The sequence below is a fragment of the Gossypium hirsutum genome, chromosome A12, assembly GCF_007990345.1.
Source record: "Gossypium hirsutum isolate 1008001.06 chromosome A12, Gossypium_hirsutum_v2.1, whole genome shotgun sequence".
Classification (NCBI taxonomy): domain Eukaryota; kingdom Viridiplantae; phylum Streptophyta; class Magnoliopsida; order Malvales; family Malvaceae; genus Gossypium; species Gossypium hirsutum.
This window is the reverse complement of record NC_053435.1, coordinates 94,768,206-94,794,694: the sequence shown is the minus strand read 5'-3', so window position 1 is coordinate 94,794,694 and position 26,489 is coordinate 94,768,206. Positions and strand designations below refer to the sequence as shown.

At 39.1% G+C, this 26,489-nt stretch overlaps 1 non-coding gene across 1 annotated transcript; it reads left to right on the top strand.

Moving 5' to 3' along the window:
- Positions 1-11,559: 11,559 nt before the first annotated feature.
- On the top strand, positions 11,560-11,666 carry LOC121211871 (small nucleolar RNA R71). The gene has a single exon (XR_005907088.1). It is a non-coding gene; the product is annotated as a small nucleolar RNA R71 (small nucleolar RNA).
- The last annotated feature ends 14,823 nt before the right edge of the window (positions 11,667-26,489 follow it).

Here is a 26,489-nt window from a genome sequence, read left to right as displayed (position 1 = left end):
CGGGCACACCGCACAAGCGTGTGGTAATTGGGCTAGGCTGTGTAATCCACATGGGTAAGGCTAATTTGGGCATGTGGGCCCACACGAGTAACCCACACGGACATGTGGGCCTATATTACTGAAATTTTTTGTAGGTCACGAGTCATCCTAATCGACTGTGGGCCTACCGTAGGGTCGGTAAATGCTATCTAACCCTCTAATCAAATGATTTGTTAGACTAAAATATGGTTATGAGCATGCTTATGTTTGTTTATCTATTATCTGTTTATGAAAGCATGATTTATTTGTTAATTCTGTATGCAAGTTCTGTTACTGTGATTGGGGTGGGATAATACGTATTGGAGGAAGTGTTCTAAAAGACAGATTATGCATAATATCTAGCAGTGCAGCTGCATTATATCTGATATGTGCTCATCGATACAACATGGTGTGTAGGGTTGGGTGGGTGTTTTAAACCCCACATGGTGTGTTGGGATGGTTAGAGATGGTGTATAGAGGATGGGGGTAGGATTTTGATATCTAATTTGTATATCTGTAACTGTATCTATATCTGAAATGGGCTTAGGCCTGAATTTGTATCTTTATCTGACATAGGCCCAAGTCTGATTGTAAACCTATCTGATTTGTGATATTCTATATATGTACATGCTTAACTCTGCTGGGTTACATACTGAGTTTACGTAAACTCATCCCCTTTCTGTTTGTTTGTACAGGTAACCCACAGTCTTCGGTAGATTGGTATAGTGGAAAACTCGACGGTGACCATCTATTTTACTATTTTATTTTGTTTTGGGGTTATTAAGTTTTGACATTGAGGCTATATTTTTTAGGACTCTGGACTCTTTTAAGATTTTGACGTTAGGTTTGAGTTTTTGGTTTTTACTTATTTATAACTATGATGGTTTTCTAAAATCTTGAACGGATTTTCTGGACACAACGTTTTTTACGAGCTTCCGCTACAAATGACTAAATGAAAGAAATCTTTGAAATTAATAATAACTCTAAAGGCTAATGAACTGGAAATGTTTTAACTTAATGACAATGGTTTTTCAACCCATTTCATGTGACACTTCCAGATTCAGCTATAACATCTATGTCGGGTTTGGGGTGTTACATTTAGTGGTATCAAAGCCAAGTTGCAAAACTCGGCTGTGAATTTTGGGTTCCAAAATATGTTTTAAAGAATTGGTTTGCAAACGGTTTAAAAATATTTTGATTAAGTTTGTGGTACACTAAGTCTTCGACACCAATCCTATAAGTATTTCTATACTTGGTTAAACTATTCTAAAACACTGTAGTTAGTATGTTCTAAAACACTATAGTTAGTATTCTTTGAAACTGTACTAAGATAGGTAGAAGACCAAAACCTCTGAAAACACTTTTGAATTTCTGATAAATTGTGCATAAAATATTTGTTAATAAACATTGAACTGATGCATAAAACTCTTAACGTAGATAACTTCGAAATTACAATGAGCACACGAGGTATCCGAGGACGTGGTAGTCGAGGCCGAGGTAGAGGCCGTAGGGGGGCTCAAGCTAAGTTCTCATTTTTTAGCAGCATGCCAAATCTGGACACTAGTGAGACATTTGTGTCACTTGCTACTGAGCTGGGTCTCGGAATCATTCGGCTGGGGACGACACACTGTCCCAAGCTATACTGAGGATTTGGATAGGGTCGCTAGACCTAATTCTAGATCTGGGGGCCGAGGGTCGATAATTGAGCGACTTCGATCCAATGGAACTGAGTTATTTAAGGGTGTCACAGTAGTCACCCCTAATGTGGCTGAGTACTGGTTAGAGGCCACTAAGAGGATTATAGACTATCTAGACTATATCCCAGAGCAGAAATTGAAGGGTGCAGTCTCCTTACTTTGCTACGAGGCATATCAGTGGTGGTTGACCGTTAAGGAGGGCACTTAGCCTGATCATCTAACTTGGGAATTCTTTAAGAATACATTTCAGAGCAAATATGTGGGGGCCAGTTCCATTGATGCTCGCAGGCATGAGTTTTTGAATCTCACGCAAGGTGATTGATCTGTGGATGTGTATGAGGCTGAATTTTTTAGACTGGGCTGCTATGCTCGAGTATGGTTGCATCGGAATATGAGAGGTGTATTCATTTTGAGGATGTATTGAGGGATAATCTGAGGGTTCTGATTGCTCCTTAGAGGGAGCGTCAGTTTTCTGTTATGGTTGAGAAGGCGAAGATTACTGAAAATGTTAAATGTGCGGAGTGCCAGAATAGGGATCAAGAGAGAGGCAAGAACAAGAGGGAGTTAGAGCCCTCTAGTTCTATTTCGAGGCCTAAGAAAAAAACCAGGTCTGATGGGCCAGTTAGAGTGGGGGCCTCTGTTGTTCCTACTGGGTTACAGCCATTCAATGACTATGGGAGACATTATCTTGGCGAGTGCTGGAGGAGGACTGGGCCTGTTTGAGGTGTGGGTCTCTTGAGCACCGTGTTAGGGAGTGTCCACAATGTACAGATCAAATGCAAGCTCTAGCTCCGGGTACTGTAGAGCCTCAAAAAATAGTTCAGCAGCCACCTAGGAGCTGTGGACAGGCTAGGGGTGGTAACAGTTTGGGTCATGGACAGAGAGCACCGAGCAGAGGTGTTGGTCAGACCAACACGAGGTAGTCTGTTTTGGTTTACACTGCATGTCACCGAGAGGATAGAGATACTCCTGATGTCATCATCGGTACATTCTTTATATTTGGTGCACCTTACTTTGCTCTGATAGACATAGGATCTACTCATTCCTCTATGGCATGTTCTGTTTCTGAAAATTTGGGGTTGTTAATTGAGAGCACTTCTAGTTAGGTTACCGTAATAAGTCCATTAAGGTAGTTTGTTCGGGTTAGTAAACTGTATAAGGATATTTTATTAGAAGTGTAATGGGAGATATTTCTGGCTGATTTAATGGAACTTCCGTTTGGGGAGTTCGACCTAATTCTAGGTTTGAACTGTTTGGTAGAGCACCGAGTCAGTTTAGACTGCACATCTAAGAGGGTCATTTTGAGGACCAAGGATGATGTGGAGGTGGTTATGATTGATGAGTGTCGAGACTATCTATCGTATGTGATATCCGCTATAGTAGCTGAGAAACTGGTCCAAAAAGAATGTGATGCATACTTGGTCTATGTAAGTGTGTCGAATTCTGAGGACTCTTCTGTTAGGAACATTAGAACAGTAAAGGATTTTTCGAATGTCTTTTCTGAGGAGTTACCAGGATTACCTCCGAATCGGGAAGTGGAACTTAGGATTGAGATCCTTCTTGGTACAGTTCCGGTAACCATCGCTCCCTACCGTATGGCACCAAAAGAGCTTACTAATCTTAAGGCTCAACTATATGAACTTTTGGACTATGGTTTCATTTGACCTAGTGTGTCTCCGTGGAAAGCATCAATACTGTTTGTTAAGAAGAAGGATGTGACCCTGATGATGTGCATAGACTATCGTCAGCTGAATAAGCTGGCCATTAAGAATAAGTATCTACTTCCGAGGATTGACAACTTATTTGATCATTTCTGAGGGGATTCTGTGTTTTTTAATATCGACCTCTGTTTAGGGTATCATCAGTTAAGGGTTAATAAGGTGGATGTGCATAAGACTGCATTTAGGACTCGTTATGGGCATTACGAGTTCCTAGTTATGCCTTTCGGTTTGACAAATGCATCGGCTGCATTCATGGATTTGATGAATCGAGTATTCCAGCCCTATTTGGATCAGTTCATTGTGGTCTTAATCGATGACATTCTGATTTACTCTAAGACTGAGGATGCGCATGATCAGCATCTTAGAGTAGTGTTTTAGATTCTGCGTGAGAAGAAGCTTTACGCTAAATTTAGCAAGCGTGAGTTCTGGTTACGTGAAGTGACTTTTCTGGGGCACGTAGTTTCTACTGAAGGGATTTGAGTCGATCCTAGAAAAATTGAGGCTGTGTTGGATTAGAAACAGCCCAAGAAAGTGTCTGAGATCCGTACTTTTCTAGGTTTGGTGGGACATTATCGATGTTTAGTTGAGTGGTTCTTTTTGATTGCTGCGCCGTTGACTAAGCTTCTGCGTAAATGTGTTTCATTTGTTTGGACTGATGTGAAAAAATTGAGCTTCGAGAAGTTAAAAACTGTTCTGACTCAGGCCCCTGTTCTGATACAGCTTGAATCTAGTAAGGAGTTTGTGGTCTATAGTGAGGCGCCGCATGTTGAACTGGGTTACATCCTGATGCAGGAGGGTAAGGTTGTGGCTTATTGATGTGTGTAATAAGTTCTAAATTTATGATTGATTGTACTTGAAAACTAACTATTATCACGGTAAAGGCAAGCGCACCTATCAAATAGTAGTATAGCTTATAGCAGGACCGAAATGTCGAACCCACAGGAACTAAAAGTACTAGTATTAACCTTCTTTTTATTATCTAGCCTAAAAATAAGGGGATTTGCTTTATCTAAACTAATTAAATAAACTAAGAATGCACAGAAAGAAATTGGGGAAATACTTTTGGGAAAACTGATTGATTTAGACAATACCCAAGGAAGAATCCACCTCGACTTCACTTGTTAGTTGACTCTGAACTAGACGATTTATTCACTTGACTCGATCCGTAGAAATCCCTAATTTATATTATTATCTCTCTCGAGACTAACAACGTCTAACCCTAAGTTGATTAATTGAAATCTCTTTCTATTTAAAACCCTTAATGTTGCATTAACTCGATCTATGGATTCCCTTATTAGTTTTGACCCTAATTCGACAGATTTATGTCACCCTATGTCTAGGGGTGCAATCAACTCCACTTAATTATGCTAGATCTACTCTTAGACAGGGACTTTTGCTCCTCTGAATAAGCACATTAATACTTGAATCAATATCCTGGAATATTAAAACAAGAATTAAGAACAGATAATTAAGAACAAATCAAGTATTTATCATATAATTTAGAAAATAGTAACAAGATCCGTCTTAGGTTTTATTCCCCTTAGGTATTTAGGGGATTTAGTTCATATGTGTAAAAGAAGACATCTCAGAAGAATAATAATAACAAAAAATAAAGAAACCCAAAAACCCTTGAATGAAATTGAAGGGAGATCTTCAGTCTTGAAGGAGAATCTGGCTTCTAAGATGGATCAATCGACTTTCCTCGAGTAATTCCTTGCCTCCTACTCCGTGTTTTCCCTCTAGGTGCCTCATCGGGTGTTTATATAGGCTTTAAAATGCTTCCAAAACCCTCAAAAGTGGCCTTTCCAGAGTAGAACTAGACTTGGGCTCGACAGGGACATGGTCGTGTGCCACGCCCGTGTCGGGTGGCTTACGCATTGTTAAAGTCCTCTAAATAGACACGGGCATGTGGTCTACCCGTATGAGGAAGTCCAGGCTGTGTTGATTTCCCACGTTGACCCATTTTCTCCATTTTTGGCCCATTTCTCTCTCTTTTTACTCTCCTATGCTCACCTAAGTATAAAACATGAAATTAAAAGATTAGGAGCATCAAATTCCACAAATCTAATGATAATTCATCCAAAAATGTGCTAAGTATGGGATAAAAATATGTATAAATTACGACTTGTCAGATACCCCACACTTAAGCGTTTACTTGTCCTCAAGCAAAATCCTCAATTCACAATTAAGAATTCATTTTTCTCAACTTATAATTCCTATCAATAATATCTCAAATTAATCCATAAGTAATTATACATTGAGAATTCAACTAGAAGAACATCAAAGTTTCAAACATTCCAAGTTGAGCATTTTATCACAAAAACATAGGTGTCTACCCTCATCTATGCAATCACCTTTGATTCAAAATATTACAGAGTTTAACATCCTCACTAAAGATTCACTCAAATCACTGAGGTGTTTAAGGAAAACAAATTTAGCACTCAACAGTCAATATGAAAAGTTATTACCATAGGCTTGCATGAAAATCAAATCACCACCACTATATATTGAGATGATACATCAATCAGAAGGTCTTTAGAGGGTTGTAACGTGGCTTTGGTTAGGGGGTGTGGTCACAAGCTGAAAGAGAAGGCTAGAATCAAGATTGAATTGAAAAATTGCCTAACTAGAAAAATACTAAAACTGACAAATTACATACCTAGTTAAATGATCCTAGAATTGAGCTTTTCTTCATGGATAACATCATTTTAATCCAAGCATCACATAATTTCATAATATGCTAGACGAAAAATCTCAATTGCAGCAACTTTAGTTTTTTTATTTTAAAGAACAAATTAATTAACATAGAACTTTGCTAACTATCAAAAATAAAACATATTTAAGCAATTTATTCAAATCAAATCTCAACAAAAATAGGGATCAAATTAATTGAGGGGATTTCAACAAAAATAGGTTATGGGTTAATATTGAGGGTAAATCAATGAATGGCTTGTTAGACTTAAGAGGGTTCACTAAGGGTTAATTATGAAGGTAGACTTTTATGGAATGAGTGGGTTAAACCTAAGTGCCTTTATCATCTCGACATGTCAAATCAATGGTGTGGTCTTGACATGCATAATCGAAGCAAGTTTCAGAATAATAAATCAATATTGACACAATTATAACAACAATAAAAGTGAGCATGAAAGAAATAATATATGCTCTAAAGGCTCAAGATCTCACAAAAATTTTGGCTTTTTGATGTTAATCCTGTGAATTTCGACTTCAAGATAAAACCTAAACTTGGGGAAATAACCTAGCAATTTTTAATTCTCAAAAATCAACTTATCATGCTTGATTCTCTAATTACATAAAGTTTAAACAATCAATGCATAAATGCCTATGTTTTAATTCAAGACATATCAATAAAAATCATAAATTAATCAACATTTATTCTAATAGTGATATGAGTGAGTCACGTGAGAATAAGAAAAAATTCAGGGATTTTTATGATAATGATATAAATAACCTCCCCACACTTAAGATGTACATTGTCCTCAATATACAAAGATAGATTTACTGAAAAATATAGATATAAGATCATAAGATAGGGAGAGAAGTGAAACTTCCTGAATGTTAAATGGAATCCTTGAATTGCAGTCATAAAAAGTAATCGGCTAAGGCAATGGTGAGATTGGAGAAGGATACTCTGGTGGTGGTAAAGGTTGTTAGTCCACAAGTGTTGTGCCAAAAGAATATTATAACTGGTGGTAGCTATGATCGTGGTCGAGCAGAGCATGGCAGTCGTAGAGGACCTTTTCCAGTGGAGTTGCAAATTCCTAAGTAATAGTGAGCTTTGGAGCTCTTCATAACTGCGATAGAATCAATAACTCTTTAGAAAATATAAAGTAGCACGATTACTCGTAAAGAAATGGCAGAAAAAATAAATTTTTTAATATAAATTGTAAAACCTACAGATGAAGTTAAAATAGTATTAAAGAGAAATAAAATAAAAGTAATTTAAAAAGATAAATAAAGATAAAAGTAAAAACATAAAAATAATAATAAAAGTCTTCAAAAATCCTTATTGCTAGATGGTTCGCAAGGTGGGGGTGGCGATGAGATGTGAAGGTGCTGACAAATCTGATGTAATGTTGCATCAATATGCTCAAAGCGCTGAAAACATCGCTGCTCGATTCGAGTGAAACGGTTAGAGATGTCAGAGAGTGAAGCAGCTGCATGACCTAGACGATGAATAGGTAGTGGCTGAGATGGTGGATCCTCGTGAGGTGGAGGGACATTATCAGGAATGTCCTCTGGGTCCTCCTGCTCAGCTGGCTGGACGAGGCGGAACTGAGAAGGATCAAATCCACGTCGTCGCTTGATCATCCTTATATGGAGCATACTCGATATACCCTGTGAGGACATCTGACCGATGAGGTGAGGGTGAGGGAGGATGATTGCACCGCCGTGTTGAGGAGACCGAAGTATCGCGCCGAGTGAGTCACATAAGGGCCGATGGAGAGAACTCCCTTCCTTTGCCGCTCTGTCTGATGGCGAATGGCGAGGGCGATGAAATAAGTGAGGTCGAATACGTGCCCATGAGCCATGATCTATAAAAAACAAGTATCGTTAGTGTTGACGATGCCGGCACTCTCTCGCCGTCCTATTAGGTTGTGGGCTAGGATGGCGTGTAAGTATCTCAGTGATAGGGCGAGAGCCGATACCTTGGAGCGGCTAGGGTCATAAGTGGTCAAAGCAGGAACTAGGGCCTTCCAGCAATTTGAAGAAGAATAGTGGATGTGGCGATGAAGACTTTCGAAGTCGTCGTTGTTCATGAACTCCTCCGTATATATTCCTAATGCAACAACGAACTCAGGCACGCTCAACTGGACAACTAAACCGCCAAGACGGAACTGGACCGTTTCATGATCACCAAACTCTGTCGTAATAGTTTGAAGGTGGAAGTCGAACAGAGTTTTAATGTGAACTCGAGATATGTCGGCTCGACGATCTCGAAAAAGAGCCCTATGGGTCAGTAGTCAAGAGAGCCCAGACTGTGTCAGCGAGTTGGATCTGCTCTAGGGCGGTCCAATCAATTCAACGGCCCACACCTAGGGGTTTTGCCCGTAGTATCCAGAATAGTTCCTCTTGGGGTCCCGGTGGAAATTGGAAGAATGGGTGCCGTATCTCGTTAGTAGGACCCGAAGAGGATGTTGCTCCTTTTTTCTTCTTCGAGGAATGCACGAAAGCCTTTTTCCCCACGAGTGTTTGTCGTGGTGTGCGATTGATAAGTGATGGTGGTGCTTGACGGAGGAGGGGTATGGAATCAGTGTGCGACAGATGACGGTGGCGGTGGTACTGGCGTGACAGTGGGGGTTTGTAGTGTGGAGAAAGAAAGAAGAAGGAATGAATGTGTAGGGAAATAAGGATAAAAGAGAAGAATTTGATGCGTATGGAGGAAAAGGGGGGAGAAAGGTGATTTTTGGGGTGATGGTCGGAGCTTAGGTGGTGACGGCGGCGGAGAGAGCGGCGGTTAGGGTTAGGATATTGAGAAAGGAGATGATGAATAGTGGGGGTTTATATAGATATTGGGGCACATGGCTGTGGGGCATGCCCATGTGCCTTTATTTTAGCCCGTATGTTTCGTGGTATTCAAATTTGGGCGCGTCTGGAATTCGGCCCACGTTCGTGTTCTTTGGGAGTGTTGGTGCACACAGTTGTGTCACACGGTAGTGTCCTGCTTCATTCGCTTCTCTCATGCCCGTATATATGCGCAAGCCCATGTTATTTTGACAGTTTCGACCACGGATGGTTGGCACGGGCGTGCCGCACGCTCGTGTTAATTTTTCAGTTTCTATCACGGCTTATAGACACGAGCGTGTTGCACGCCCGTGTTGATTTGGCAGAATTGCCCACGACCATGTCGCACGACCGTGGTAACGTATCGAATCTCGTGTTTTGAGAAAAAAATTACTCTGTTTTCACACGGCCGTATCGCACGACCGTGTCGTCGTCGTCTGTAGTATGAGGACGGCCTAAAGTACCATCATGTGCCTAGCCGTGTAGATTTGGGAAACCTGTGTTCAAGGACTCAGATAATGATTTAGATGTTAAAAACTAAAATTTAAAGAAATTAACACCGTTAGTGCTCGGCTTACCTCCCGAGAAGTGTTTATTTATAGTCTAAGCTCGACTTACCTCGATTTCGCAAAGTCATGGTGGTTCAAGGAGTTGACACTCCTCATTCCTACTATCAATCTTATCAAAATAAGGTTTTAGACGGGAACTATTTACCCTAAAAGTGTTGAATTTGGAATGAGTTACCTCGATTGTACCGAATGGAAAAATGTTAAGTACCGTAAAACGATTGCTCCATTAGGTTCAGAAGTGGTAATACGAGGGTCTACTATATCTAATAGTACTTTGTCTCCAACCTTAAGTTGATTTGATAAAACATTGAGTCTGTCACAGCGTGGTTTTGGGTTATCGTGTGTTCTCGGTTTCTGTGTCTACCATTCATCTAGTTCCTCGATCTGTAGCCTTTGTTCTTCATAGATGGGTCCTTTGTTGTTACTTGAACATGGCTCATGTATGCTATTCGAACGTGTTTCCTGCAAAAAAGGTTGCACCAAATGATCAGTATTAGTAGCATTATTTATATTACCGCCCTCAATATTTGATGTGTTACTCGAATTACGAGCTGGAAGAGTGATTGTTTCATCACCCATACGAAGTGTGAGTTCACCTGTACCAACATCAATAATAGTTCTAGCAGTTGCTAAAAAGGGTTGTCCTAAAATCAAAGGCACGTCACTATCCTCTTCCATTCTAGAATAAAAAAATCAATTGGGAATATAAATTTATCGATTTTGACAAGTACATCTTCAATGATACCCCTAGGAAATATGATGGTTTTATCTGCTAGCTGAATGCTCCTAGTTTTTTTAGGTTTCCCAAAACCTAGTTGCTTGAACATTTTGTAGGGCATGATGTTAATGCTCGCCCCTAAATCAACCAATGCATTATTAACATCAAGCTACCAATTAAACAAGAAATAGTAAAGCTCCCTAGATCTTTCAATTTGTTGGGTAGCTTATTCTATAGAATGGCTGAGCAAACTGCGCTTAACTCCACATGCGACGCCTCATCCAACTTTCGTTTATTTGCTAAAAGCTCCCTTAAAAATTTAACTGCATTCGACATTTGCGAAAGAGCTTCAATAAACAGTAAGTTAATATTTAATTTATTTAATAATTTAAGGAATTTACCAAATTGTTCGTCCTTGTGGTCTTTCCTTGTCGCACTTGGATATGACACATGAGGTTTATATTCTCTACTTACCGGTTTTTGTTCACTGTGGTCCACCTCATCCTTATCTTTACTTTTCACAAGTCCTTGCCTCGAGTCTGGTTTAAGTTCAACTAACCCTTCTTTATCTCGAACAGTAATCGCATTAAGCTGCTCCATTGGGTTAGTTTCAATATTACTCGGCAAACTACCTTGTGGTCGGTTAGAAATCAGTTTAGCAAGCCGGCCTATCTGAGTTTCGAGCCCTTGGATCGACACTTGTTGATTCTTAAGTACTGTTTCTATATTCTGAAAACGAGTTTCTGACACCGAGATGAATTTCGTTACAATCTCCTCAAGGTTCGCTTCTTTTCCTCCTAGTAAGGTGGTTATTAAAAACCTGGGTGATGTTGTGGCCTTTGATTTCCTTGGCCACCCCATGAGAAGTTGGGATGGTTCCTCCAACCTGCATTATAAGTGTTACTGTATGGGTTATTTTGAGGTCTAGAATTGTTACCCATATATTAAACTTGTTCCTCCTTGGTGCTAGGGTTGAAGGATTGATATTATGTGTGTACTCCTCCTCCTTTTGAATCGCATCTCATCACTAGATGTACCTGAGTAGAACCATACAAACCATCAATATTTTTATTTAATAGTTCTACCTGGTTAGATAGCATTGTAACCGCGTCGAGGTTAAAAACACCGGCTGCTTTTGTCAGCTTTGTTCTCATGACTTGCCACTGATAGTTATTCAATGACATCTCTTTAATAAATTCATAAGCCTCTTCAGGTGTTTTGTTGTTTAAAGTTCCACCGGCGGCTGCGTTAATGAGTTGTCTTGTTGAGGATTCACACCATTGTAAAAAGTCTGAACCTGCAACCATAGAGGTAATCCATGGTGAGGGCACCTTCTTAATAGGTCCTTGTATCTCTCCCATGCATCATACAGGGTTTCTAGATCCATCTGCACAAAAGAAAAGATATCATTCCTTAGTTTAGCCGTTTTAACCGGCGGAAAATATTTTAGTAAAAATTTTTAGGTCATTTGTTCCCAAGTTGTGATTGACCCTCGTGGTAACGAGTTCAACCATTGTTTAACTTTATTTCTCAATGAGAATGGAAACAACCGAAGGCGTATGGCATCATCAGAAATGCTATTGATCTTAAAAGTGTCGCAGAACTCCAGAAAATTCGCCAAATGAGTGTTTGGATCCTCGTCCTGTAAACCATCAAACTGAACAAATTGTTGTTGATCGCGTGGTTTCGTGATAGGTTTTAAATATTTATAATTACTCATTCTTGAACTAACTATTATCGCGATGTAGGCAAGTGTACCTATCGAATAGTAGTATAGTTTTAGAAAAACTGGGTTTGCGAACTCAAAGGAACTAAAAGTACTAGTAATGAATATCTTTTTATTATCTAGCCTAAGAATAAAGAGGTTTTTGTTTTAACCAACTAATTATAACGCACAGAGAATGGAATTGGGGAATTACTTTTGGAAAAATCGATTGAATGAAGACAATACTTAAGGAAAAATTCACCTAGACTGTACTTGTTATTCTAGCTCCGAATTGGACGATCTATTCATTTAACTTGTTCTATAGAGATCCCTAAATTATATTATTATCCCTATTCAAGACTAATAACGTCTAATCCCTAGATTGAATAACCGAGACTTTTCTCTAATTAACACTCTAGGGTTGCATTAACTCGATCTATGGGTCCCCTTATTAGGTTTCACCTTAATCCGACAAAATCTTCTCACCCTATGTCTAGGCGCGCAATCAACTCCACTTAATTATGACAAATGTACTCTTAAACAGGGTCTATTCCTCCTCTGAATGAGAGCTTATCTTGAATCGGTATCCTAGGATATCAAAACAAGAATTCAGAACACATAATTAAGAACAAGTCAAATATTTATCATACAATTCAGAAAATAATAACAAGATTTGTCTTAGGTTTCATTCCCTTTAGGTATTTAGGGGATTTAGTTAATAACTAAATAAGAAAACATCTCAGAATGATAAAGAATACAAAACATAAAGAAAACCCAAAACTCCTGAAGGGAAATTGAGGAGAGATCTTCAGTCTTGATGATGAATCTGGCTTCTGAGATGGATCAATCGGCTTTCTTGGAGTAATTCCTTATTCCCCTCCTCTCTCCCCCTCTTTCTTCCTTCTCTAGGGTGTATTTATAGGCTTTGGAATGCCTAAAAGCCCTCAAAATTAGCCTTTTTCGAATTGGACTCAATTTGGGCTCGGCAGGGACACGCCCGTGTGCGATTACTTCAGGCCGTGCTCGAGCCTGCCAAATTGACACGGCCATGTGGTCTGCCAGTGTGAGGAGGTCCAGGCCGTGTTAATTTCGTACTTTGGCCAATTTTCTCTGTTTTTGGCCCGTTTCTCATTCCTTTCGCTCTCCTATGCTCTTCTATGTGTAAAACATGAAATTAAAGCATTAGGAGCATCAAATTCACCAATTCTAATGGAAAATCATCCATAAAATGCGTTACACATGGGGTAAAAATATGTATAAATTACGGTTTATCAAATACCTCCACACTTAAGTATTTGCTTATTCTCAAGGAAAATTCTCAACTCATAATCAAAATAAATTCTTCTCAACTTATAATTTCTATCGATAATATCTTAGAATAATCCATAGGTAATCATACATTGAGAATTCAACGAAAAGAACATAAAAGTTTCAAACATTCCAAGTTGAGTATTTAATCATGCAAACATAGGTGTCTCTCCTCATTTAAGTAATTACCTTTGATTCAGAATATCACAGAGTTTCACATCCTAACTACAGATTCACTCAATAAGAAATAACCAAAATTAATAATTAAAACTAAAAATTTTAAAATCTAATAAAAATAAAAAGTAGTTTTAATAAAAATTAAAAACTTAAAATAATAAATAAATATTTTTAAACATCTTCATCACTGGATGGTTCGCGAGGTGGGACTGGCAATGAGATGTGGAGGTGCTGAAAATCTACTGTAGAGTAGCATCAATATTGTCAAATCGTTGAAAACACTGCTGCTCGAATTGAGTGAAGCGCTCAGAGATGTCAACATATGAAGCCGCCGCATGAACTGGTCGAGAGGGTGGTGGTGGGTGAGTCGGTGGGTCATCGTGCTGTGGGGGGGACATCATCAAGAATGTCCTCGTAGGCCTCCTCCTCAGTAGGTTGGGCGAGACGATATTGGGGAAGGTAGGTTCCTCGGCGCCTCTCGATCATCCTCATACTAAGCATGCTCGAGATGCCTTGTTGAGACATTTGGCCAATGAGGATGAGGAATGATTCTTGGGCCGCGGTGTTGAGGAGCCCGAAGTGTCGCACCAGTCGAGTCACGTAGGGGCTAATAGAGATGACCCCTTTCCTATGCCACTCCGTCTGGTGCTGAATCGCGAGAGCGATGAAATAGGCAAGGTCGATGACGTGCCAGTGCGACATGTACCATCAAAAGTAAGCGTCGTAAGTGTTGACGACGCCAGTGCTCTCTCGCCTTCTTGTAATCGTGTGAGCCAAAATGGCGTGTAGGTACCTCAGAGATGGTGAGAGAATTGATACCTTGGAGCGACTAGGATTGTAGGAGGCTGTGCCAGGGGCCAAAGTGTGCCAACACTTTGAGGGAGAGAAATGTATATAGCGAGTGAGAGCATCTAAGTCATTCTCTTCCTTGAACTCCTCCGTATATAAAACTAGTGCCGTACCAAATTCTCAGACGTTAAGCTGGAGGACTAATCCGCCTTGGCGAAATTGCACCGTACCGGGATCATCGTAGTTCGTCATTATAGTCTGGAGATGGAATGTTGAGCATAGTTCCATCGTAAGCTCGAGGTATGTTGGTTCGATCATCCCAAAGAACAGCTCCCAAGGGTCGGTGGTTAAGAGGGCTTGAATCGTATCAACCAACTGAAATTGTTCTACAGCGGCCCAGTCGATGTAGCGGCCCGCAATTAAAGGTCGGGCCTGAAGTATCTGGAAAAGTTCTTCCTAGGCCCACGGGGAAACTGTAGGAAGGGGTGACGAATTTCCGCAGTTGGACCCACAGAAGATGACGCTCCCTTCCTTTTCTTGGAAGCAGGGACAACAACCTTTTTACCACGTGAAGATGACATGGTACTTGCGATTAGAATCATCAAGTCATCTTGATGAGTGGTCAAAGTAAAACGAAGTCAAATCTTAAAAATCATAATTTCAAGCCTCAACTACTAGAACTAACTAAAAACGATAAGTTCAATGGTATACTTTTGTGGCACTAGCATGGTGATATAAGTAAAATGGCAAATAATGTATTGCACATTACTATATGAATGAATAGAACTGTCAATACAAAAGGCATGATTATTTCAACTATCCTAACCATGGATATTCATTTTTAACTAATTAAATGGAGTAGATAAATCATGTAATGAGTAGGAATTTGAACATGAAAAAGATGATGACTTGTCCTATAAATGAAATTTGTGTGATAGAAAGATTAAACGACATGAAAAATATAGACTACTAAGAGAAATAGCATTATAAATGAGTGTAATTAAAGGGGAAAGACTAAACAAACGCTAGAAAGGGGAGAATGGACGTAAAAAATAAAGTTGGAAGCGGTGCACGGGCGAGGCAGAAAGGCCGTGTGAACTTGCAGCGACTAGGGTTAGGGTTTTTGAATGGGGAAAAAAGTGAATAGTGCAGGGTATTTATAGATTTTGGGCCACACGGCCATGGTGCACGCCCGTGTTCCCCAATTTTTGCCCGTGTGTTTCACGTTTTTCCTATTTCAGCGCGTCTGAAATTCGTTCCACGCCCGTGTACCTTGGGCGTATAGGTTCACACGACCGTGTTGCACAACCGTGTCTAGCTTCGTTTGCTTGTCCCATGCCCATGTGAGAAATCCCCACGCCCGTGTCAATCTAACAGGTTCGACCATGGGTGTGAGACACAGGCGTGTTGCACGCCTGTGCTAGTTTTTCAGTTTCAACCACAGGTCTTCTACACCGATGTGTCGCACACCCGTGTTGTTTTAGTAGGCTTGACCACGGCCATGTCGCATGGCCGTGGCATTTTATCGTAGCCCATGTTTGAGGAAATCCTTGCCCTATTTTCACACGGCCATAAGCACGCCCATGTGTTTGGCCGTGTCTTTGTGGAAAACCTATATTCGAGAGCTCCGTTAGTAAGTTAGATGTTGAAGACTAAATTTTTAAAGAAGTTAATACAGTTAGTGCTCGGGTTGCCTCCCGAGAAGCGCTTATTTATAGTCTAAGCTTGACTTACCTCTCCGTTGAATAATCATGGTGGTTTGAGGAGTTTATACTCCTCATTCCTGTCATCAATCTCATCAAAATAAGGTTGTAAGCAGGTGTTGTTTACCTTAAAAATGCCGAACTTGGGGTGCTTTACCTCGACCGTACCGAATGAGAAGATACTAAGTACCGTAAGAGGGATTTCTTCATTCGGTGTGGTAGCGACAATGTGGGGATCTGCTGCATCTAATAAGACTCTATCTCCAATCTTAAGTTGATTTGGAAAGGTATTGAGCTCGTTCTGTTCTAGATTCAGTTTGTCGGTTGTTCTTGGTTTATGCGTCCGCCATTCATCGAGTTCCTTGATTTGTAATCTTCAATCTTCATGAATAGGTCCTCTACTATTGCTTGAGAATGACTCGTGTGCTTCCTTCAAACTCATTTCCTGTAGAGTAGGTTGTACCATATTGTCAGTTCTAGGAGAGTGGGTTAAACGATCACCTTCAATTCTCGATGTGTTGCCAAAATTGAGAGCTTAAAGGGTGATTGTTTCGTCTCTCACACGGAGTGTGAGCTCACCTGTGCCAACATCAATAATCATTTTAGCAGTTGCTAGAAAGGGCCTTCCCAGAATTAAAGGAGTGTTGCTAACCTCCTCTATGTCTAAAACAATGAAGTCAATAGGAAATATAAATTTATCTATTTTTACTAGCACATTTTCAATAATACCCCTAGGAAATCTTATAGTTTTATCTTCTAGTTAAATGCTCATCCTAGTCTGTTTGGGTTTCCCGAGACCTAGTTGCTTAAACATTTTATAAGACATGACGTTGATACTAGCCCCTAAATCAGCTAATGCATTATTAACATCTAAACTACCAATTAAGCAAGGAATCGTAAAAGTCCCTGGATCTTTTAGTTTTTTCAGTAGCTTATTTTTCAGAATAGCTGAGCACACTGCGTTTAGCTCCACATGCGATGCCTCGTCCAACTTCCACTTATTTGCTAAAAGCTCGTTTAAGAATTTCATTGCGTTTGGCATCTGCGATAGGGCTTCAATAAAAGGTAAGTTAATATGTAATTTTTTTAAGAGTTTAAGGAATTTAGCAAATTGTTCATCTGAGCGATCTTTCCTTGTCACGTTGGGGTATGACACACGAGGTTTATATTCGACATTTACCGTTTTGTTTTTATTGTTATCTACCTCACCTTGACCTTTGTTTACCACAGTTTATTGCCTCGGTTCTGGTTCAGGCTCAACAACTCCTTCTTCATCTTGAATATTAATTGTGTTGAGCTGTTCCCTTGGGTTGGGTTCAGTATTACTTGGCAAGCTACCTTGTGGTCGTTTAGAAATTAGTTTGGAAAGCTGGCCTATCTGAGTTTCGAGCCCTTGGATCGATGCTTGTTGATTTTTAAGTGCTGTCTCGGTGTTCTGGAAACGAGTTTCTGACACCGAAATAAACTTTGAGAGCGTCTCTTCAAGGTTCAGTTTCTTTTCCTGTTGGTAGGGTGGTTGTTGGTAGCCTGGAGGTGGTTGTGGTCTTTGATTTCCTTGACCGCTCCACGAGAAATTGGGGTGGTTCCTCCAACCTCCATTGTAAGTGTTACTATATGGATTATTTTGAGGTCGAGGATTATTACCCATGTAGTTTATTTGCTCGTTATCCATGTTGTGGCCATAAGGTTGGTATTCCGAATGGCTTGTTCCACCTCCACTTGCTTCGCACTGCATTACTGAGTGAACCTGCGAAAAACTAAGAAAACCATCAATCTTTTTATTTAAGAGTTCTATCTGATTAAGGAGCATGGTGACCGAATCGACGTTATAAATGCTGGCTGTTTTCGTTGGCTTTGTCCTTATGACTTGCCACTGATAGTTATTCAGTGACATCTCCTCTATAAACTCATAGACATCTTCAGGTGTTTTATTATTGATGGATCTGCCATTATGGAACGTTTTGAACTTGTAGCCAAAGCGGTAACCCATGGATAGATAGCCAAATCTATCTGCACAAAAGAAGAGATATTATTACGTAATTTAGCCGTTTTAGCCGGTGGAAAATATTTTAGTAAAAATTTTTTGGTCATTTGTTCCCATGTAGTAATTGTCCCTCATGGTAACGAGTTCAACCACTGTTTAGCTTTGTTCCTCAATGAAAAAGGGAATAACCGAAGACGAATGGCATCATCAGAGACACCATTAATTTTAAATGTATCGCATAGTTCTAAGAAGTTAGCTAAATGAGCGTTGGGATCCTCATCCTGCAAACCATCAAACTGAACAAATTGCTGTATCATTTGAATAGGTTAGGTTTTAATTCAAAAGTATTTGCAGCTATAGCAGGTCTAACTATGCTCGATTCAGTTCCTGTTAAAGAAGATTTAGCATAATCATACATAGTGCGTGAAGCAGGATTTTGATTAACCGCAATTGCAGGAGGTAGCTGATTGCCTTGGTTTTCAGCCATCTCTTCGGTTGGGGGTTGAGTATCATCTTCTTGCTCGTTCTTTGTGTATCTTAAGCTTCGCCTTATTTCTCTTTGATTTCTGCGAACTGTACGATCGATTTCTTCGTCAAAAAGTAATGGTCCTGACGGATTTCTTCTAGTCATAAACTATAAAAACCTGCCAAGCGAAGGAAAAAGTAAATTAATAAATAATAATAAATTAAAGTGCACGAAAAATAAATGGCTAAAGTAATAAAAATTGAGTGTTCATAATATTTCAGTTCCCCGGAAACGGCGCCAAAAACTTGATCGCGTGGTTTCGTGATAGGTTTTAAATATTTATAATTACTCGTTCTTGAACTAACTATTATTGCGATGTAGGCAAGTGTACCTATCGAATAGTAGTATAGTTTTAGCAAGACCGGGTTATCAAACCCAAAGGAACTAAAAGTACCAGTAATGACTGTCTTTTTATTATCTAGCCAAAGAATAAATAGGTTTTTGTTTTAACCAACTAATTATCTAAACTAAGAAAGCACAGAGAATGGAATTGGGGAATTGCTTTTGGAAAAATCGATTGAATGAAGACAATACCTAAGGAAAAATCCACCTAGACTGTACTTGTTATTCTGGCTCCGAATCGGACGATCTATTCATTTAACTTGTTCCGTAGATATCCCTAAATTATGTTATTATCCCTATTCAAGACTAATAACGTCTAATCCCTAGATTGAATAACCGAGACTTTTCTCTAATTAACACTTAGGGTTACATTAACTTGATCTAGGAATCCCCTTATCAGGTTTCACCCTAATTCGGCAAAATCTTGTCACCCTATGTCTAGGGGCGCAATCAACTCCGCTTAATTATGACAAATGTACTCTTAAACAGGGTCTATTCCTCCTCTGAATAAGAGCTTATCTTAAATCGGTATCCTGGGATATCACAACAAGAATTAAGAACACATAATTAAGAACAAGGTAAATATTTATCATACAATTCAGAAAATAATAACAAGATTCGTCTTAAGTTTCATCCCCCTTAGGTATTTAGGGGATTTAGTTCATAACTAAATAAGAAAACATCTCAGAATGATAAAGAATACAAAACATAAATAAAACCCAAAATTCCTGAAGGGAAATTGAGGAGAGATCTTCAGTCTTGATGATAAATCCGGCTTCTGAGATGGATCAATCAGCTTCCTTGGAGTAATTCCTTACTCCCCTCATCTCTCCCCCTTTTCTTCCTTCTCTAGGGTGTATTTATAGGCTTTGGAATGCCCAAAAGCGTTCAAAATTAGCCTTTTCCGAATTCGACTCAACTTGGGCTCAGCAGGGACACGCCTGTGTGACATGCCCATGTGCGATTACTTCAGGCCGTACTCGAGCCTGCCAAATTGACACGGCCGTGTGGTCTGCCCGTATGAGGAGGTCTAGGCTGTGTTGATTTCGTACTTTGGCCCATTTTCTCTGTTTTTGGCCCGTTTCTCGTTCCTTTCGCTCTCCTATGCTCTTCTAAGTGTAAAACATGAAATTAAAGCATTAGGAGCATCGAATTCACCAATTCTAATAGAAAATCATCCATAAAATGCGTTACACATGGGGTAAAAATATGTATAAATTACGGTTTATCAGTTGTATCGTTTGAATCGTGTTAGGTTTCAGTTCAAAATTATTTGCAGTAATAGCAGGTCTAACTATACTCGATTCAGCTCCTGTTAAAGTAGGTTTAGCATAATCATACATAGTATGAGGAGCAGGATTCTGATTTATTGGATCTGCGGCAACCACATGAGGTAGCTTATTATTCTGATTTTCAGCCATCCCCTCGTTTGTAGTTTGACTATCGTCCTCTTACCCTTCCTCTATGTATCGTAGATTTCGCGTTTTTTCTCTTCGATTTTTGCGAGCTGTGCATTCGATCTCACTATTAAAAAGTAATAGTCCTGATGGGTTTCTTCTAGTCATAAACTATAAAAACCTGCCAGAAGTAAATAAAAGAAAATTTAGTAATATAAACAAAATTTAAATTGCAATAAAATAAATGGCTAAAGTAATAAAAATTAAGCGTTCCTAATATCTTAGTTCCCCGGCAACGGCGCCAAAAACTTGATGTGTGTGATAAGTTTTATATTTATGATTGATCATACTTGAAAACTAACTAATATCACGATAAAGACAAGCGCACCTATCGAACAGTAGTATAACTTATAGTAGGACCGGAATGTCGAACCCACAGGAACTAAAAGTACTAGTATTAACCTTCTTTTTATTATCTAGCCTAAAAATAAGAGGATTTGCTTTATCTAAACTAATTAACTAAACTAAGAATGCATAGGAAGTAAATTGGGGAAATACTTTTGGGGAAATTGATTGATTTAGACAATACCCAAGGAACTACCTAGCCTTCACTTGTTATTTGACTCTAAACTAGACGATTTATTCACTTGACTCGATCCGTAGAAATCCTTAATTTATATTATTATCTCTTTCGAGACTAAAAACGTCTAACCCTAGGTTGATTAATTGAAATCTCTTTCTAATTAAAACCCTTAGTGTTGCATTAACTCAATCTATGGATTTCCTTATTAGGTTTGACCCTAATCCTGCAGATTTATGTCGCCCTATGTCTAGGGGTGCAATCAAATCCGCTTAATTATGTTAGATCTACTCTTAGACAGGGACTTTTTCTCCTCTGAATAAGCACATCAATACTTGAATCAATATCCTGGAATATTAAAACAAGAATTAAGAACACATAATTAAGAACAAATCAAGTATTTATCATATAATTTAGAAAATAGAAACAAGATCTGTCCTAGGTTTTATTCCCCTTAAGTATTTAGGGAATTTAGTTCATATGTGTAAAAGAAAACATCTCAGAAGAATAACAATAACAAAGCATAAAGAAACCCAAAAACCCTTGAAGGAAATTGAAGGGAGGTCTTCAGTCTTGAAGGAGAATTCAGCTTCTGAAATGGATCAATCGGCTTTCTTCGAGTAATTCCTTGCCTCCTACTCCATGTGTTCCATCTAGGTGCCTCATCAGGTGTTTATATAGGCTTTAAAATGCTTCCAAAACCCTTAAAAATGACCTTTTCCGAGTAGAACTAGACTTGGGCTCGACAAGGACATGACCGTGTGCCATGCCCGTATGGGGTGGCTTAGGCCATGTTAAAGTCTGCTAAATAGACACGGGCATGTGGTCTACCCATGTGAGGAAGTACAGACTGTGTTGATTTCCCACATTAACCCATTTTCTTCGTTTTTGGCCCGTTTCTCGTTCTTTTTACTCTTCTATGCTCACCTAAGTATAAAACATGAAACTAAAAGATTAGGAGCATCAAATTCCACAAATCTAATGATAATTCATCCAAAAATGTGCTAAGCATGGGATAAAAATATGTATAAATTACGATTTATCACTTATGCATCCTGTCAGCTTAAGACACACGAAGGGAATTATCCGACATATAATCTCGAGTTGGCTGCTGTGGTCTTTGCATTGAAAATTTGAAGGCACTATCTGTATGGTGAGAGGTGTATCATCTACAATGGTCACAAAAACCTCAAGTATCTCATTACTCAGAAGGAGTTGAATCTTAGACAGCATCGATGGGTTGAGCTACTCAAAGATTATGATTGCACCATCCAATATCATCCTAGTAAGGCCAATGTGGTGGCCGACACTTTAAACCGAAGAGCGATGTCTGATTTGGGTGTGATGTTTACTCGTCTTAGTCTGTTTGATTATAGGAGTCTGTTAGCCGAGTTGCAGGTTAAGCCTACTTGGATTGAGCGAATTCGAAATGAACAGTCAATAGATGAGACTCTGGGTGTGCGGTTCCGTCAGATTGAAAGTGGTACCACTTCCAACTTTGGGTTAAATAGTGATCGTGTTTTGTGTTTTTGAGGTCAGATTTGTATGCCAAATGATTCGGATCTGAGACAGTCGATTCTTAGGGAGGCGCATAGTAGCCCTTATGCTATGCATCCTGGCGGCAATAAGATGTATCACAACCTCCGTGAGTTGTACTGGTGGCTGGGTTTGAAGCAAAAAGTTACCGACTTTGTGGCTCATTGTTTGACATGTCAGCAGGTTAAGGCTGAGTATCAGTTGCCTTCAGGGTTACTGTAGTCAGTTAAGATTCCTTTATGGAAGTAGGAATAAGTGACGATGGATTTTGTTAGCGGGTTGCCCTTGACACTCTAAAAGAAGGATTTCGTTTGGGTCGTCCTGGATCGATTGACCAAGTCTGCTTACTTCATTCCGGTTCGAACTAATTATTCTCTGCAGAAGCTAGCAAAGTTGTATATTTCTGAGATAGTCAGACTGCATGGGGTACCTATGTCGATTATTTTTTATAGAGATCTTCGTTTTACATCTCGATTTTGGAAGAAGTTACATGAAGCTCTAGGTTCGAGATTGGACTTCAGTACTGCGTTCCATCCTCAGAAAGATGGTCAATCTGAGAGGGTGATTAAGATATTGGAGGATATGCTTTGGAGTTGTGTGATTGATTTCTAAGGTAGTTGGCAGGATTATCTGTCACTAGCTGAGTTCGCCTACAATAACAGCTTCTAGTCTGGCATTCATATGGCACCTTACGAGGCTCTGTATGGTCGTAAGTTTCGTACTCTACTATGCTAGACTGAGTTGGGTGAGCGTCAGGTTCTGAGTCCTGAGCTGGATTCTAAAATAGAAGACAAGGTTTGATTGATTCGGGACCATTTGAAAGCATCTTCTGATAGGCAAAAATCGTATGCAGATTTGAAGAGACGTGAGATTAACTACTTTGTGGGGGATTTTTTATTTCTTAAGGTCTCTCCATGAAAGAAAGTTTTGAGGTTCAGTCGTAAGGGCAAGTTGAGCCCTAGGTTTATTAGGTCGTACCAGATTCTGAAACGTGTGGGACCGGTTGCTTACCAGTTAGAGCTACCTCCAAAGTTAGACCGTATTCATGATGTGTTCTATGTCTCGATGTTGAGGCGGTTCCGATCTGATCCATCTCATGTTGTTTCTATTGAGGAGGTCAAGGTTAGGTCGAACCTGACTTTTGAGGAAGAACCGGTTCAGATTCTGGATCGGGATGTTAAGGTTCTGAGGAAGAAGTTCATTCCCTTAGTGAAGGTGATATGACGGAATCATAGCACTGAGGAGGCTACGTGGGAACCTGAGGACTTAATGCATCAGCATTATCCTTATCTGTTCTGACCAGGTAAATTTCGAGGTCGAAATTTCTTTTAGGGGTAGAGTTGTAATGCCCCAATATTTTTATTTCTATTTCTATAACTGTTTGACACAAATGTGTATCTGCTTTACTTCTATTTTTGAATATTTTTAGAATTAAGTCCTATCTCTATTTTGTATGCTTATATTTAATTATTTGTAAAACCATATTAGAATGGGCTTGTTGGTCTGGTGGTTAGGTGGAGTGCGGGTTTGTTAGAAGGTCTATGTTCGAAACCCTGAGTGGGCGTGGGAGTTTATTTTTGCTCAGATGCTGGTAAAAATTTCAATTGGGTTGGATTTTTGAAGTGGTTGAGTTATGGTGATAGTGGGAGAAAATTAAGGGATATGTATCACATATTTTCTTTTCCTTTTTTCCCTTTTCCCAAGATTTCTGTTTCTTTCAAAAAAAAGCTTTCTGACGTCAACTTCTTTTTCTATTTTCCTTTGTTATTTGTTTTCTTTCTTTAATTTTTCTCCGTTTTGATCATTCGTCAACTTTGTTTTAGGGTTTTTTCTATTTCTTCTTCGCGTGGTAAGTAGGATTCTAGTTTTTTGTTAAAAGGCTCGTTTTTCCAATTTGACAAGTGGAACCTCGAATTCTATTTTGGTAGTAGCAAATTGTGTGGAACGGGGTTATCCTCTTACAGAATCGTTGTGGTATTAGGGTAAGTGTTGGATTTTGGCATTGGTTTCGTAAGTCATTATTTATTCGTGAATTAAGTTTGTTTCTAAGTGTTGGATTGTCGATTTTTAGGTTCCTGGAGGCTCGGGAGTGGTTTCGCATCTAAATGATACCAGGTGTGTACCTGAAATGCAAAAAAATGAGGTTCGATGAAAGCCAAAAAACCCCACTGTTGATGCCATACGACTATGTCATGATCGACAAAGGTTAGGTTGTGCGTAAGACACAGCCGTGTGATGGCTGGAGTGTGGCCATGTTGGCCACATGAGTTAGACTGAATTGGGCGTGTGGGCTACACGGGAGAGTGGCTTCACACGGGCGTGTGGTAACTGGGTCAGGTCGTGTGATCCACACTAGCAAGGCCAATCTGGGTGTGTGGGCCCACACGGGCAACCCACACGCGTGTGTGGGCCTATATTACTGAAATTTTTCGTAGGGTCACACGGGTCATCCTAATCGACTATGGGCCTACCGTAACATCGGTAAATGCTATCTAACCCTATAAACAAATGATCTGTTAGACTAAAATATGGTTATGAGCATTCTTATGTTTGTGTATATGTTATCTCCTTATGAAAGCATGATTTATTTGTTAATTATGTATGCATGTTCTGTTACTGCGATTGGGGTGGGATAATGTGTATTGGAGGAAGTGTTCTGAAAGGCAAATTATGCCTAATATCTACCAGTATAGCTGCATTATATCTGATAATTGCTGCATCGGTACAACGTGGTGCGTAGGGCTGGGTGGGTGTTTTAAACCCCACATGATGTGTAGGGATGGTCGGAGATGGTGTGTAGAGGATTGGGGTAGGATTCTGATATCTAATTTACATATCTGTAACTGTATCTGTATCTGAAATGAGCTCAGGCCCAAATTTGTATCTGACATGGCCCAAGCCCGATCGTAAACTTATCTGATTTGTGATATTCTGTATGTGTACATGCTTAACTCTGCTGGGTTACACACTGAGTTTATGTAAACTCACCCCTTTTCTGTTTGTCTGTACAGGCCCACAGTCTTAGGCAGATCGGTACAGCAGAGGACTCGATGGTGACCACCTATTTTACTATTTTATTTTGTTTTGGGGTTATTAAGTTTTGGCATTAAGGTTGTATTTTCTGGGACTCTAAACTCTTTTAAGATTTTGACGTTGGGTTTGGGTTTTTGGTTTTTACTTATTTATAGCTGTGATGGTTTTCTAAGATCTTAAACGGATTTTCTGGACACAACATTTTTTTACGAGCTTCCACTACAAAAACGTTTTATCTCTAAATGACTAAATGAAAAAAAAGCTTTGAAATTAATAATAACTCCAAAGACTAATGAACTGGAAAGGTTTTAACTTAACGACAATGGTTTTTCAACCCATTTCATGTGACACTTCTGGATTTGGCCATAATGTCTAGGTCGGGTTTGGGGTGTTACACATTTCAACTCATCGATACATTTTATCACAACCAATATACCACAATTTGGCACCAAATCAAGCCAAAGCAATCAACTCCAATTTAATCTACTTCACATGCCTTTAAGCCATTTGATTCAACATTTAACCATGCCATTTAAATTATCATTCATGCAACCAAACTACCATATACCAAATTAACAAGTTACTAAACATACATATTTAAATTTTAAACCTTAATACCATACTTCAACTTATATCAAGCTAAGCCAACTATCAATTCAAGTTTAACACTTGTATGAACACTTATATACAAGCCACATAACCAAACTAAAACGATCAAAAGTATATTGAAAAGATGACAAGATAGTGTGAGCTTTAAGGTGATCTGACTGACATGTTTTGCAAACCAACAACTACAAGGAAAAGAAACAACGATAAGCATAATGAATGCTTAGTAAGTTCATAATAAAAGTACTCAACTTACCTAAACTTCACAATAAGTTTACATAATAGAAATAAATTGGCGCAAACATGATAATCTATGGCATCCTTATGATTCATACTCAATCTATCAACATAAAAAATGAATTAGTAATTTAACATAATATAATCATAATTTAACATAATATAATCATACTTCTTAAGCCAATTACATAAACATTCATACCAATTTATACCATTTGCCATTCAATCCACACTCATTTTACAAACATGAAAATCAAAATAATCATTAACCTTTCTGTCCATTTCATTTTCGTTTAGTTACCATTTTTGCCCAGATAACC